This window comes from Zootoca vivipara, chromosome 14, assembly GCF_963506605.1.
Source record: "Zootoca vivipara chromosome 14, rZooViv1.1, whole genome shotgun sequence".
In the NCBI taxonomy this organism is placed as follows: Eukaryota; Metazoa; Chordata; class Lepidosauria; order Squamata; family Lacertidae; genus Zootoca; species Zootoca vivipara.
In genome coordinates this window covers 23,356,788-23,372,039 of record NC_083289.1, presented here as the reverse complement: position 1 = coordinate 23,372,039, position 15,252 = coordinate 23,356,788, and positions in this window count along the sequence as shown.

Sequence of the window (15,252 nt, the reverse complement as noted above, 5' to 3'; positions counted from 1 at the left end):
GAACGTCTTCCCCTTTCTGATATGTGTGTGCATTAGATCCGAGAAGAAAAGTCATTAAAGTGTCCCTCTGTTGAGATTTGAAACATTGCTTTCTGATGTGTCACATAACATCTTGATGCGAACCTGTTTACAGTGCAATCCCTGATTCCCAGCAGAAGCATATTCAGGGCATATTCAGGGTAGACACACACATATCTTAAGCATATCTGGCGCCCTGGCACCATGGTGTGTGGTTTCCCAGCGCGGCTGTCTGGTGGGTGCAGCGTGGCTGCCACAGGCGCAGCAGCGTGGCGCCGCCCTGGCGGTCCGGCACCCTGGCGCCCTGTGCCACCCAACCTTGCCGTAGGGCCGGCCCTGTATATGTTCACTGGATTCGAGTGAGTCCCCAGTCCTCAGCCAAATGGGGCATATTTAGAGGGATTCAGGTATCAGATGTTGAGGCTGCAAGCTGATTTCCTATCAACGTGGTTGTCTTCCTCTGGTTTGCCTTGCTTGCATATATCAGTGGTGATTTTACCTTGACGGCCTGCAAGGAACTGGAAGGACGTTCAGCTATGTTCCCATGTAATTTTGCCGAGGTTTATTAGCGAGTCTGATCTGGATTCTCTCCCCCCTTCCTTTTCCTTGGTTCATAGATGGACAGATTGAAGGGCTGGCAGGCTAAACGATATCCCCACTATAATACTCTATACAGGGGGTCAATGGACAATCCTGGTCTAGAATGCCATTTCTTTAAGTGCGTGTTCTGAGATTTCACAGTTATTAACCCTCTTTCTTTTGTAAGTGGATGAAAGCACTGAACGTTTCTATTTTATGTGAAATCCTAGTGTCCAGGGGCCGCTACCGGAGGTATTGAGATCCTCTAATTTAAACCTCAGAAGAAGTGGGAAAATAAGAAGGCAGAGAAAAGTCACCCTCTTCTTTCATTTTGCTTAAGGGCTCTGCACAAATACCTCTGCTGGCAAATGGGAATGAAGAGAGGGCCCTGGGGCTACAGAGAAGGATGTTGTTATCATGATTATCTGCCCTTCATCAACAACATAACTTAACCTTCATCCAATGTGGGGGGCGGTCATTGTCTGTTTTGGGGTGCTTTTTCTACCCCAATGAGGTTTCCAGTGTGGGAGGATGGTTAGAATGCAGATAATATTTGTGTCTGTGGTGTCAGGTGAAATGTGTGTGACAATACCCCAAAAACACACTACTCAGAGGAGGTAGAATTTGTCTGTGCAGTAAATGTTCATCCCTTTATATTGAGTAAACAGCACAATTTCTCTTCCTTTAACGAGCTATGGCTTTTATATGAAAACTGTCCTTGGTTAGAGAACTGTCCCCAAACAGCATTATAGGGTTTTACCCTTTGTGACACTAAAATTTGGCGCCCCCTGCCTATGGCATTGTTGTGGTGTCCTCTGCTTCCGGTGCCCAATGTGGCCAAACCGGTTGCACTACTTTAAAACCGTCTCTGATTATCCTGATATCCTTCCCAAGGCAGCTTCCAGAAGGCAATCCCCCCCCCCACAACCACCTCCAATCAGGTGGTTGTGGAGAAAGTTTCTACTCAGCCTCAAAGCAATCTGCAAAATCTATACTGCTTCCTATAGGGAGGGCAGAAGCTGCAAACAGGGCAGACTTAAAGTCAAGAAGTTTCTACATATCTACCCCCAAACTCTCTGCTTCCATCCCATGAAGCAAGAGGCTTTATCATAGTTCCAAGGACACTTTTCAGCAAAAACAGCCAATGAAGATGCAGGGATGGTGAAAGGTGTGGAACTTAGCAGAGGGGTTGTGGTTTTTGGGGAGATTCTCAAGGGCCAATTAGAAAGACTTGGTGGGCCATATCCAGTCCCCTAGACCTGACGTTCCCCACCATGTATATAACGCAACCCCAAAGTGGCTGCGCCCCAACAGTGAGGTACCATTTCAATATCCTGACTATGCAGATCTGCCAAACATTTCATCGCCTGGAGCAAGACAGAAAGCATAAGAGCATAGGGAGAGCTTGCTGTGTCAGGCCAATGGTCTACCTGGTCCAGCATCCTGTTCTCACAGTGGCCACCCAGATGCCTGCAAAAACAAACAAGCCCTCCAGCAGGATTTGAGCACAAGAACACTCTCTCCTCCTGTGGTTTCCAGCAACTGGTATTCAGAACCATGACTGCCTCTGACCATGGAGGCAGAACATAGCCATCAAGGATAGTAGCTCTTGATAGTCTTCTCCTCCATGAATGTGTCCAACCCTCTTTTAATGCCATCCAAGTTGGTGACCATCACTGCCTCTTGTAGGAGAGTGTTCTATAGTTTAAACACATGCTATGTGAAGAAGTACTTTCTATTGCTTTTTTTAAAAGGCCTGTGCTTCTCGCGTAGGTCACAGAAGATTTGATTCTCGGCTGGGCAAGACAGTGAAGCGACTACAGCTGAAACATGCTCTGCCAAGTACACTAAAAGCTACCCTACTCCAGCTCCTGGCCAGGTTCCCACATTCCCCACCCCGCAAAGGAGGAAAGCTGGAGACACCCCCCCCCCACTGCAGGTTAGAAGACATACGCCTGGCACCACGTCAGATGCTTAACCTTTCATACCTCCCTGCTCTTGCACGGGAGAAAGAGAACTTGTTGGAATGCCTCAAGAGAGAGGCTGAAGGGACAAAATAGCCCCAGTGCCCTTTGGGGCCAGGCAGGATGCCCAGGACCGGAATCTTCCTAACACCTTCAACCTTCTGTGAGTCTCTGACAATAATGATATATGTTTGAATGAGCCCTTTTGCGTTGACCTACAGTTGTCCTGGTTGTTTTGTCAGCTGTTTTGAAAAGTGCTTCCCATTCTAGAGCATAAGTCGTTGTTGTGACGCCCCAGTCCTTTCATTTGTTTGCTTGTTTTAAAGGTGTGTGTGTGTGTGTGTGTGTGTGTGTAGAAGGCCTCCCTCTCCCCACAGCTTGAAAGTTTGTGGGCCTTATTTGTTTTCAAGCACTTCCAGCAGGCTGCTACCCTGACCTCCCGAATCAAATCAGTAACTCCGCTCCTCTTCATTTCCTCATCCTGTGTCCAGAGTTGCAGGAAGTGGGTTGCGACCTCCTTTTGCTGATAATCTGAGGCACGGCAGGCAGGGGCGGAAGGCTGGACTTCATTTCAACAAAAGCTCAGAGTGCTGGCCTGGACGCATTCCGGAAAGAGACACATAGGAAATGGCTGTCGTGTCGCCAACAGGCTAAAGAGGGAGGATTTTGGCATCCAACTGGGTGTGAAAATGTTAGGTCATCTGTAATAAGAGGGATGGCTGGGAAGAGTGGGGTGCGGGAAGCAACTCAAAATAACCCCTTTGCCACACATTTGAAGATAAGACAGAAAGGCGCTTATCTAGGCAACCGTTAAAAAACTAAAAAGCATTTTGTTGTTGTTGTGCATGCAGGGTATGAGCCAAACCCTCAATTGTTTGCATAATTTCCCCCTTTATCCTCTGCAAAACCAGAGAGATCCCCAGTTCATGTACGGGGCATGTTAGAACTCATGGGATGGGAGGAACGGTCATTTTTTACTTCTCTCAGGTTTGCCTTTTCAGATCAATTCTTCATATGTTCACATCAGCATTTTAGTGCAAATATGCCCCTCATAATATGCACCTTTTCTATGTAAGTGTGCCTAATATGCACAATTTTGCATATCAGAATTCCCTAGTACAGTAGTACCTCGGTTTAATAACAGTCCTGTTTACGAACGATTTGGTTTACAAACTCCGCAAAACTGGAAGTGGTGTCCCGGTTTGAGAACTTTACCTCAGTCTAAGAACGGAATCCGAATGGTGGAAGGGCACCAACGCCTCATTAGGGAAAGCGTGCCTCGGTTTAAGAACAGTTTCGGTTTAAGAACGGACTTAATGGATTAAGTTCGTATACAGTTAGGGTTGCCAGACTCAATAGAGGCCAGGACTTCTGTGCCTTTAATTGCCCTGCTCTCTTTTGAGTCTGGAAACCTTAAAGAGAAACCAGCAGACCCTTTGTTTAATTTCCAAGCAAAGGGTCTGCTGCTTTCTCTTTAAGGTTTTCAGACTCAAAAGAGAGCAGGGCAATTAAAGGCACAGAAGTCCTGGCCTCTATTGAGTCTGGCAACCCTATATACAGTGGCACCTCGGGTTAATAACTTGATTCATTCTGGAGGTCTGTTCTTAACCTGAAACTGTTCTTAACCTGATGTACCAGTTTAGCTAATGGGGCCTCCCGCTGCCACCATGCAATTTCTGTTCTCATCCTGAAGCAAAGTTCTTAACCCGAAGTACTATTTCTGGGTTAGCGGAGTCTGTAACCTGAAGTGTCTGTAACCTGAAGCATCTGTAACCCAAGGTACCACTGTAATACATTTCATCCCCACAAATACACGCCTTTTATGGCCACAGAATACGCATTTTTATATACATTGCTTGTCTGGTGAACTGCATTGCAAGTGTCAGAGATGGGCAAATTTCAAAAGTTGGCTGGCTGGGCTTTGGTCTGCATATTGCTTTGGAAAGTATGAATTATGTAAATTGACCTCTAATTGTGAACTGAATCAAATTGTAATCTCTGGTCACAGAGATCTCAGAGTAAGCTGAGATGCCTTGGAGTCCCTCAATACATACAGTGGAGTTTCCAAGCAAAGAAGGGCCACAGCTGACTAGCTGAGCACATGAAGGTCCCAGGTTCAAGTCGTGCATTTCTGTTGAAAGGTTTCTGGCTAATAAGGTTGGAGAAGGATTTGGCTTCAGACCTTACTTCTTAGGTGGGCAACCATTTTTGCCTGTGTTTCATATTGGCTGGCAGTTGGGGGCCATGCATGCCCCAACAGTGGTCATGGCCTGTGGCATGAACACACACACACACACACACACACACACACACACAGGATTTGAGGTTGATTGTCTGCTTAGTGTAAGATGACTTCATAGATTTCTTGTAGCTCCAACAGTCTTTGCAATGAAAAACAGAAGCCAACCAAGCCAGGACTGGAATTCCAGACAGCAACTTGATCATGATAATTCCAACTCTCCAACAGAGGGAGCAAATAGACTGTTTGCAGGCAGTATTGGGAAGCCAGGCAGTATTGGGGAGCCAGCTTCAAACCAGAAACCACTGCACAAAGACTATCTAGAACACCCAGGAAGTATGCTAAACAGTCCTAGGAAGGTGTCTCTTATGCCAAGTCAGATCCTTGGTCCATCTGGATAAGTACTGTATAAAGCAGGGGCAGGGAAGCTCAAGCCCAGCGGCCAAATGCAACCCTCCAGGACTCTCTGTCTGGCATTCAGGACACTCTCTCCAGGCCACACCCCTCACCAGACCTGCTTCCTTGAGCTTTTTTGCCTGGCTGGACTGTGCCCTCAAACAGGGCCGTCTCTACATAGCCCCCTGGTGGCGCAGTGCACCACGTCGGGGGGCTGGCAAGCTGGGCGCCGGCCTGGCAAGGAGGGCGCCGTGCGGCAAAGCCGCGCGGAAACCAATTGCGCCCTGCGAGGGCGGGGCGGGCGGCGGAGCGATCTCCGCCCCTCAGCACCAGGGCGCGCGATCTGCTCAAGACGGCCCTGCCCTCAAACTCTGATCATGCCTCTTGCTTGTCTAAGTGAAGGACAGCGATCTCTCTCTCTCTCTCTCTCTCTCTCTCTCTCTCTCTCTCTCTCTCTCTCTCTCTCTCTCTCTCTCTCTGTGTGTGTGTCAACTAGTCTACTTTACAAAGGTTTAAATTGCATCTGTTACATTTTTCACCTGGGCCTTTGGCCCATCCCACCACTGGCATGCGGCCCCTGGAAAGTTGTTACGATGCAAATATGGCTCTCAGTGTGAGTACATTTTCCCCACCCTGGTGTACTGGGAGTGACTGCCCAGGATTGAAGGCACCGTTTCCCAAACTTGGGTCTCCAGCCAATGTTGGACTACAACTCCCATCATCCCTAGCTGGGAGCAGAACTGGCGGTCAGGGATGATGGGAATTGTAGTCCAAAAACAGCTGGAGATCCATGTTTGGCAGGGATCTTTCTCATGGTTGAATCTTGGATCATTTGCACAAAAACCATGTGCTTTACTACTGAGCTACAGTTGTAACCCTTCCCCAATTTTTACATGCTCATCATCCAAGCCCAATCAGCTTTCAGAAGTTTTGCAAGAACTTATTTCTTTGGGTTGGCCTAACGTATTCGGGTTGAGCTGAGAAATATAGGAAGCAGCCTTATATGGAGTCAGATTGGTTACATCTATCTCAGCTATTGTGTCTACTGACCAGCATCAGATCCAGGGGCGGATGAAGGGGTGTGTGGTAGGTGCGGTCTGCTCCAGGTGTCACCACTGAGGGGGGTGACAAAATGCCGGGTGGCGCTCACCGCGGGGCCTGCAGTGTGACCTAGCCACGCATCTCTCGTGCAGGCTCCATGCTGCCCAAAACGGTCTTCCTGCTGCCTCCCCCCCCCCCCCGCTGTAGGGCGGCTGAGTGGGAGGAGGCAGGTAGACTCCGGAGGCCCCATGGTGCACCTTGCCCCTATGGGTGGTTCGCCCTGCCCTCGCCCGACCCCTATGGGCACCCGAGCGGCATCCTCTACTGCTGATCAGATCTCCAGGGTTTCAAGCAGGAGTCTCCTCCAGCATTCTCTGGAGATATCAGGGACGGAACCTAGAACCTTTGGGATACAATGTGTGTGCTCTACTATTGAGCTAGGGACCTTCCCTAAAGCAGCCAATCGGGCTGCAGCTGGTTACTGAGCAACAGGTGTAGTTGAGGTACTTAAACAGAGATAGAAAGAGAGACCCAGACAGCTGAGCTCATGGAAGAGGCTGCACGAATCTCCTGTGTGCATATCAGGTTTAGTGCATAAATCTCGCACTTCATTTCTATCACGCAACTCCTTAGGCTAAGTTCCTTGACAGCATGCAAAATGGCTCAGGTTTTCCGTTTCACAGAGGAGAACTCAGCTGTCTTTCAGGAGGCAACTTCGGATTTGTCTCTTTGTTGAAGGGTAAGGCTGCAGAAAGATGAGCTTGCCTCTAGGACCCATTTGGCAGAGTAATAGCAACCCTGAACCTAGTATTGCACAAGGCAGGAAAGAGGCAGAATCTTTGACCTTCAGCTGTCCAGAAGTAGGGAGAATCCTGTATGAAACAGAAAGGGGAGCAGAAATTGTCAATGCTCGCTTATTTGTCCTATGTCCAGAACGGAAATTAATCCAGCAAAACAATTGGTATTCACTGTTGTTGCTGCTGCTTTCAGTCCACAAAAGCAATTTATTGTGACACACACACCCTTTGCATTGCATTTCCTTTGCAACGAAAGAAATGGAGTAGAATAATGTAATGCAAATTATAATGACAATGTAAATTATATAAGTTATAGAATTTCACCACAGCGGGCAGTGGGACAAATAACATGGTTTTCAGCAGAAGGCAAACTGCAGTGGAACAGAAACAGCACTGCATGCAACAAATACAGGGCAGAACCATTGGTCCATCTAGCTCACTATTGTCTACACTGACTGGCAGCAGTTCTCCTGGAGATGCCAGGGAATGAACTAGGGACTTTCTGCACGCAAAGCAGATGTTCTACCGCTGAGCTATGGCCCTTCCCCATTTGAAATAATCCTCAAATACCTCGAAAACAATCCTTCCTTTCCCTCCCACTGTCTTCACTTTATTCTTTGCTTCTTATAATCTTCTGCAAAACACAGTGTATTTGATTTCTTTTATTATTCTCTCTCCTGAAGGAAGTCCCGTCTCCTTCTCATCCGTCCAGCATGTGATATCACATGCCTTTATTTACCTCGACCCCACCCCAAACAAAACTCAGATAATTTCTCCCAAATGAGAACTGGCATCTCGTCAGAGTCACAAAGATGAAAGGAAGGATTAAGTCTACTTTCAATATTACGGAATGGTTCGGAAATAGATATCGGGGTTTAAGAGTCCAGATGGTAATTCAACAGCCTCCTTGCTATAAAAATGATTTGATTTATGGGAGTCACTAATGGTATCACAGTTTAGATCTGGGCCGCTTGGCTTCCTCTCCTCTGCAGCTTTTGAATTCATTTGGTTCCCCCCCCCTCCTCTTTCACTCCTACCATCAATCCTTCACTACAAAGAGATACTATTATCAAGAATTTGGGAGTTCTTTAAACGCCAGCAATTGATAAATGTTAACAATCCTAATCCATGCAAATTACTGCCCGTCTCATTTATAACACAAAGTGGCTGTGCTTATCCAACGCATTCTAAACAAACTTTGACAAGCTCCAGTTCATTCAGCGATATCTCCTTCTGGCTGGAAGCAGCATCCAGCCTTCTTTCCTCCAGGAGCTTTCTCTTTTCATACAAGTTTTGTTGGAATCGTGGATTTTGGGTGAAATAAAAAAAAAACCTTTGCACCCAGTGTGTATGGAGGGATGGCTGTTGTCAACTGAACACAGCAGTCATTCCACCTGAACAGGTCTGCACATTTTGCATACCCTCCAACCAGTGGCTGAGCATATGCCCACGCTTCCCAGGGTGGGGGTGTGCTGCTAAGGAGGGCATGGCATGGAGGGTGCTCCCAGAAGCGGAGTAGCTGCTTGGATGCCCGGAGCAGCGTGCGCGCCCTGCAGCTGGGGGCAGAGCAAGCCACCCATGGGGGTGGAGCAAGCCACTCATGGGGATGGAGTGAGCCTCCTATGGCGGACATTCAGTGTGCCGCCCGCAACTCCCAAGCTTCCCCCAAGCTGTCAAAATGAAGGGGGAAGAGGGAAATCCCGCCAGCAAAGTGGCACAGCTCCCCCCTTACCCCTGGTGGCTTGGGGTAGGCTTGGGAGTCGCAGGCAGGCTGCGCACCAAATGTCACCCCCGCTCAGTGAGGGCACCCGGGGTGGTCCAACCCCACTGCTCCCCTTCCTACGCCCCTGCCTCCAACATTTCTTCGATGAAAATAGGAACATCCCATTCCATAATGATAATTTTACTATTTACAGTATACCCCACACATATTACTGGGTTGCCCCAGCCACTCTGGGCAGCTTCCAACATATATAACTATAGAAAACAAACATTAAATGAAAATAGGGACATCCTAAGGAAAAGTGTGCTGCTCTGGTTCGCCAGAAGCGGCTTTGTCATGCTGGCCACATGACCTGGAAGCTGTACGCCGGCTCCCTCGGCCAATAACGCGAGATGAGCGCCGCAACCCCAGAGCCGGTCACGACTGGACCTAATGGTCAGGGGTCCCTTTACCTTTAAGGAAAAGTGGAACATTCCGGGATCAAATCAGAAACCGGGACTGTTTCTCTAAATCAGGGACATCCCTGGAAAATAGGGACACCTGGAGAGTCTGATATGGCACCATTTCTGGCCCTAATGAACTAGCTGTTGATTGTTTTCTGGGCTCAATTCAAAGTGCTGTTTTTGACCTCTAAAACCATGCACAGTTCATTATCGCAATGCCTCTACTGCTACCTCTCCCCATATGAGCCACCCCAGGCCCTGTATTCTTCATCAGAGGCCCTTCTCCATGCACCCCACCCAAGGGAGGTGAAGACAGTACACACAAAAGAACAGGACTTTTCAGTGGTGGCCCCTGTCTGCAGAATGCCAGACTGCAGTAAGACACACCTGGTGCCGGCCTTGTCAGTCTTTAGGCTAAGACTTTTTTTTTTTGTTGTTACTCAACGCTTTGACAACTAGGTGCCTCCTATGATGGTGCTCATCTTTAAATGTGGTGGGTAGGTCTGGTCCTTATAAATATGTTACTAGATGAGCAATTAACGTATTCTAAACTGTTCATTGTTTTACAGTTTTTCAGCTTTTAATTTGCTTTAATTTGTTGTGTTTTAGCTTGCCAAGTTGCTTTGAGGCCTTTTCTTTTGTATAATGTGACTGATGGATGTAATTAAGCTGGCACAGTGACCTGGCTGTCCTTCCACCTTCTGCCTCCCCACGCACAGTGTTAAGCCCACTGGACATCAGCCAGGGTTAAGATCACACCTGAAATGGCATGAAACTGCAGTTATATTGAACAATAAATCAGTATTGTGGTCCCAATTCTGTGGAAATCAGACCTCCCCTCTCCCATTGAACATAATGAAGATCTTTCAGCTGGCATGTTCTTCTTCTTCATCATCATCATCAAATACCTGCCCTTCATCCTAAGTGTCCCAGGGTAGGTTACAACAATGTTAAATACAAAGAGGTTTGGCATTCAATCACTCTTCACAGAAAACTGGGAATTGTAGCTCTGGGAGAGGAATATGGGTCTCCTAGCAACTCACAGCATACTTGACATACTACAGCTCCCATGATCCTTTGGGTGAAGCCAAGACTGTTATAAGTGGTTACATGGTACATGGTTACATGGCGTCAATGTGGCCTGAGTGATTCCAGCTAATCAGGGATAATGTACTGCATGTCATCCAGTGTTGGAGACAATTACGGAAAATGAAGCCTATTAGCATTTGGGTGAGGCTTTGTCTACTGGTCACATGAGAATACCTAGCCAATCAGGGATCTCTCAAAGAATACCAGCCCTTTCATCACGAGCTCCGGAGATTGCTGAAAGTGGGAGGGCTCAGCATTAATTATTGGCTTTGTAAAACACATTGCAATTTTTTATCTCCAAGAGGCAAAATGAACACCATCGTTATCACTTTCAGGTTGTGTGTTTTTAAAGCATCAGCACTGGAAATGAAAATGAATCTATATCAGGAAAGCATGAAAGAGTAGGGCAGAATTCAAAAGCAATTCCGTGGTTTCTTCTTATCATCATTGTTTCAATTCAACATAAGTTATAGCTGATATGAATAGGCCCTGATTGCTTACCATATGATGCATGCGTTAATACTGGCATCCATTGGAATGCAAAGGCAGAAACCCCCCTCCCCCAGCTCTTTTCTAAAGGAAGCAGTACTTTAAATGGGCAGACATGTTGGGCACTACCAGATATTTCTTGCAAATGGCATTATTGCCACTATGTATGGAAACAGTATACCCACGGCTAAGAATGAACTCCACTCTTCATCTATAGGGTTGCTTATTGAGCACCAGTGCAATGCAGTGGCAAGAGTGTCTGATGCAGAGTGGGAAGACCTAGGTTCAGATCCCCACCCTGACATGAAATTTACTGGGTAACCTTGGGCTAGTTGTGGGATGTGATCCATGAGAGGCAGTCAAGTACAACATTCCTTGTAATGCTACAGAAGACATGCGAGGGAATGTTTGGTCCAGCCAGTCGAAACATCCTGTTCCTCCTGGCTGGAGCATCCTTCCTTTTGCATGTGATAGAAGGTAGGTGTGACCTGACCTATCCAGGTAACAAAAGGACGAGTCACGCAGCACACCTCCCTCTTTTTTCACTTCCTTCTTCATTTGACCAGCTTTTTAGCTAGGACTGCTCTGCTAGCTCTCAGCTAGCAGAAGCACTAGGATTATTCCCCCATATGGGGTAGATCCACATGTACATATTTCGAACTAAGTCTGCCTTCAGGGATCCAACTGTGAACTGATGTAAGTAAACTTCTTTTATTGACTTTGAATAAGATTGTGGTGTCTTTATTCTTTTAAGAGGGATTCAAGGGAACTTACCAGGAACATACATGTGACACTGGACAGAGCCAAAGGGGGAAATGTGGGGATTAGCAAATCCTAACTTCCCCTTTGTACTCAGCGGTGGAGCAAGCCTATCAGGCATCTGGTGCGGCGTGCACGCCCTGTGCCTGGGGGTGGGGCCAACTGCTCATGGGGCGGGGCAAGCCGGGGCAGGACGCTCCGGAAGATGCTCCGAGGAGTCTGCCTGCCTCCTTCCACTCAGCTGCCCTACAGCTGAGGGGGAGGCAATGGGCAGACTGTTTGGGGCAGCGCAGAGCCTGCGGGCGCCCAAGCATCTGCTTCACTCCCAGGAGAGACGTGTGTCTCGGGCTTGCTGCAGGCCCCGCAGTGAGTGCCGCATGCCATTTTGTCACCCCCTCAGTAGTGACATCCGTGGCGGCCCGCCCCCACTCCACCCCCTTCCTCCCACCTGTTTGTAGTGTAGGTTAATTTCTAGACACCCTCTCAATCCTCCATCCAGACAATCAAGAGGCGTCATTTGAGTCCAAGCCTGCAAAAACATCCAAGGAAGTTATGAGCCCAAGTTGGTAATGGTGTGTGTGTGTTGCTTGGGCAGAATCCTGGGGAGCAGGTAGAGAAACAGCCAGGCTTGGCCCTGGCTCCCGCTGCTGGGGTTGCCCACCTCTGGTCTCCTGCTTAACAAGGCGGCTGGCATGTCCCCACCTCCCCATTCTCTGTTCCGTCCTTGCTTTTGCTTCTCACCCTGATGCAATTTCCATCCTAACTCAATTATATTATTATTACAGCATGTCACTTTGAGTCGCTTTCCCCCTTATTGGCATATGGCTCTTTTCAGTTTCATTGCTAATTCTTTTCCAGTGGACTTGTTTAAAACATACTCATTTTCTCCTTAGACTCGGCACTGTTCACGCATCACATTTCAGTGATGCCTCGCTAGCTTCCTCGGGAGGAGGGAGGAGGAGGGAGGGAGGGAGCCAGGGAATCGCCTGGTGCGGCGTTGCATTTGCTCGGGTTTAGATGCCAGATTGTCAAAATACAAACTAGATGGCAGGGAAAGGTGAGCTGTGCCCCCCATCTGTCAAGAATTTTGCATAGGAGGCGGGTCCCAGCTGAACCTCGTCCAAGGCTGTGGGCAGAAGCGGAGAGAAGGAGCTCGGCAATGCGCCGAAAACAGCCATCTATTAATAACTTCCTCGGTGTTTAAATGTCTTCCTTTTGACAGTGCCTGGTCCTTTTTAGCATTTGCTAAAGAGCAAAGAGGTTGCTGGCAAGATGAGTCTCTGCTTCATTCTTTTCCTCATCCTAAGACTTCTCAGGCCCCCAACATTTGGCAGGGATAGGATGGCACTCTGCATCATGGAGATGTGCTAGATCCAAGCTCTTTGGGGGCAAGACAGCTTTGGAGATTGCTCAGGTCTTGGAATCCAGATCTGATTGATATTAGGGTTGGGAAGGAATGCAGGAAACTTCCTTTTACTCAGAGCATTGCTCAGCCTACCTTAGTTAAATGGACATGCAGCAGCTTCTCTCTGCTGGAGCCTGGCCCATTAAGGCAAATTGGGCACTATCCCAGCCCACCTTCAACCACCCCCACCTGGCTGCTTTCTTACCTAACAACCAGTCCAGAAAGTGGCCCTGCCTGTCAGCTTTCTCCTGCTCAGTCTCAGTGTTACCCTTGTAGGATTGGGAGGAAGAAGGGGGGCAGGACTAGAGTTAGTTGGCTCTGTCTCTCATTGGCTATGGAGCCTCCTACTATTGGCTTCCTTGCCTTCTGCCATACTTGCCCCAATGCACATCGGTCAGCATTGCATCTCCAGGGGTTTCAGACAGTCTTTTCCAGTCCCACCAGAAGGTGGCTGGGATCTAACCTTCTGAGTGCTAAGCAGATGTTCTAATGCTGAGAGCTGGTCTTCCCCTGAAGCTCCCTTAGATTGAGTTGGACTCGGACTGAACCGGCCATGAGACAAGGTGAGGCAGCTGCCTCGGGCAAGTTGGGAGGGGCAGCAGGCTCATCCATTATGTATTGCTGCCATCCACTCCCCTACAGAAAGAGGGAGATGCAGTGGCGGGAGAGGTGACTGATGGGAAAAGTTTTCGAACCCGTCAACTGCATCTCCCTATTCCCTGAGAGCTGGAGACTCAGCTTCTGTGAGCCAAGCAATCCCTTACCGAAGGGGTTGGTTCATAGCTGGTGTGTTTTTCTGATGCTGGTCCTCACTCCCACTATGACCACCAATATTCCTGAAACGAAGATCAGTATTGGGAAGAAGGGAGGCATGATGATCATCGCTGGGATGGCAGGGGCATGAGGAGCCTCAAGTGTACATTAAAAAGCACCCTTAACAAACTACAATTGGGGAGGCACCAATTTCTGATTCATCTCCGATGCCAAAACACTGTGGCCGGCCCAGTGTTGACCATTCAGCTCAGTATTTTGTACTACCAGCAGCTCTATGGCGTTTCAATCAGTGGTCTCTCCTAGAAGATTGTGGGGATTGAACCTGTGACCTTCTGCCTACAGAACAGATGCTCTACTACTGAACTACAGCCTTTCTTCCCTGTCTGATTGCTCTTCTTTCCCTGCAGTATGCAGTATGTCTAACTTAACTTGCTTGGCACACTTTTCTTTCTTTCTTTTTTTAAAGTGCAGCAGTCTCTTTCTCTCTCTGGCTCATGATCATCTGGATAGTGTGCACTGATCTCTGGGAAGCTAGATGAATGATGTTCACCCATAACTGTCACTGTGCCACAATTCTGTGCCAAAAACTGTCTTCTGTTTTCTCAATGTGTTGTTGTTGTTGTTGTTGTTGTTGTTGTTGTTGTTGTTGTTGTTTTGTTGTTTTGTTGTCGTCCTCTGCAAAAAAAGGCTTTCCTTTCTCTGCTTCATTCTCTGGGCACTTTAGAATTTCAATGTGTGTGGGGTTTTGAGCTTAGCTTATCATTGTGAAATGGCTGAATGTGTGTAAATGTGGTTCTGCCCCCCTTATTTCCATCAACCCTCCTTTAGCAACCTGCAGCCTCCCTGGCTGCCCACACTTGCTTCTCTTAGAAGCCCCATGGGAGGAATTAACTCCATGGAGTCTCCTTCTTTGGGGGTCTTTAAGCGGATGTCAGGAGTGCTTTGATGGTGTTTCCTGCTTGGCAGGAGGTTGGACTGGATGGCCCTTGTGGTCTCTTCCAACTCTATGATTCTATGATTCATGATGTCTTATGCAATGGGTGGAGAAAGTGGAAGATTTGGGACAGGTAAAATAAAGGACTTCTTCATGCAGCACATGAACTCGCTCCCACAGGAAGAAATGGTGGTCACCAGCTTAGATGGCTTTAAAGGAGGATTGGGCAAATTCAGGGAGGAGAGGGCTATCAAAGGCGATGCTCTGCCTTCCGGGTCAGAGGCAGCAATGCTTCTGAATACTAGTTGCTGGAAACCACAGGAGGGGATCATCGTCTTGTGCTTGGGTCCTGTTTACAGGCACCAAATTGCACCCGAGATTGGGGGGCTGACATCACACACATTGTACATTCATGTGACATCACATGAGTTGTGCATTGTGTGTGTGACAACTGTCGCATCGGGAGCGGCCAACCAGGCTTCCACCTGATGTGACATTCGCCCACCAGACTATGCTGGTGTGTGTGGAATCTCCCGACACTGTGCAGCCTGGGGCGACATCCCTCCAGGCCTTCTCTGCACCCTCAAGATTGGGGGGGGGGG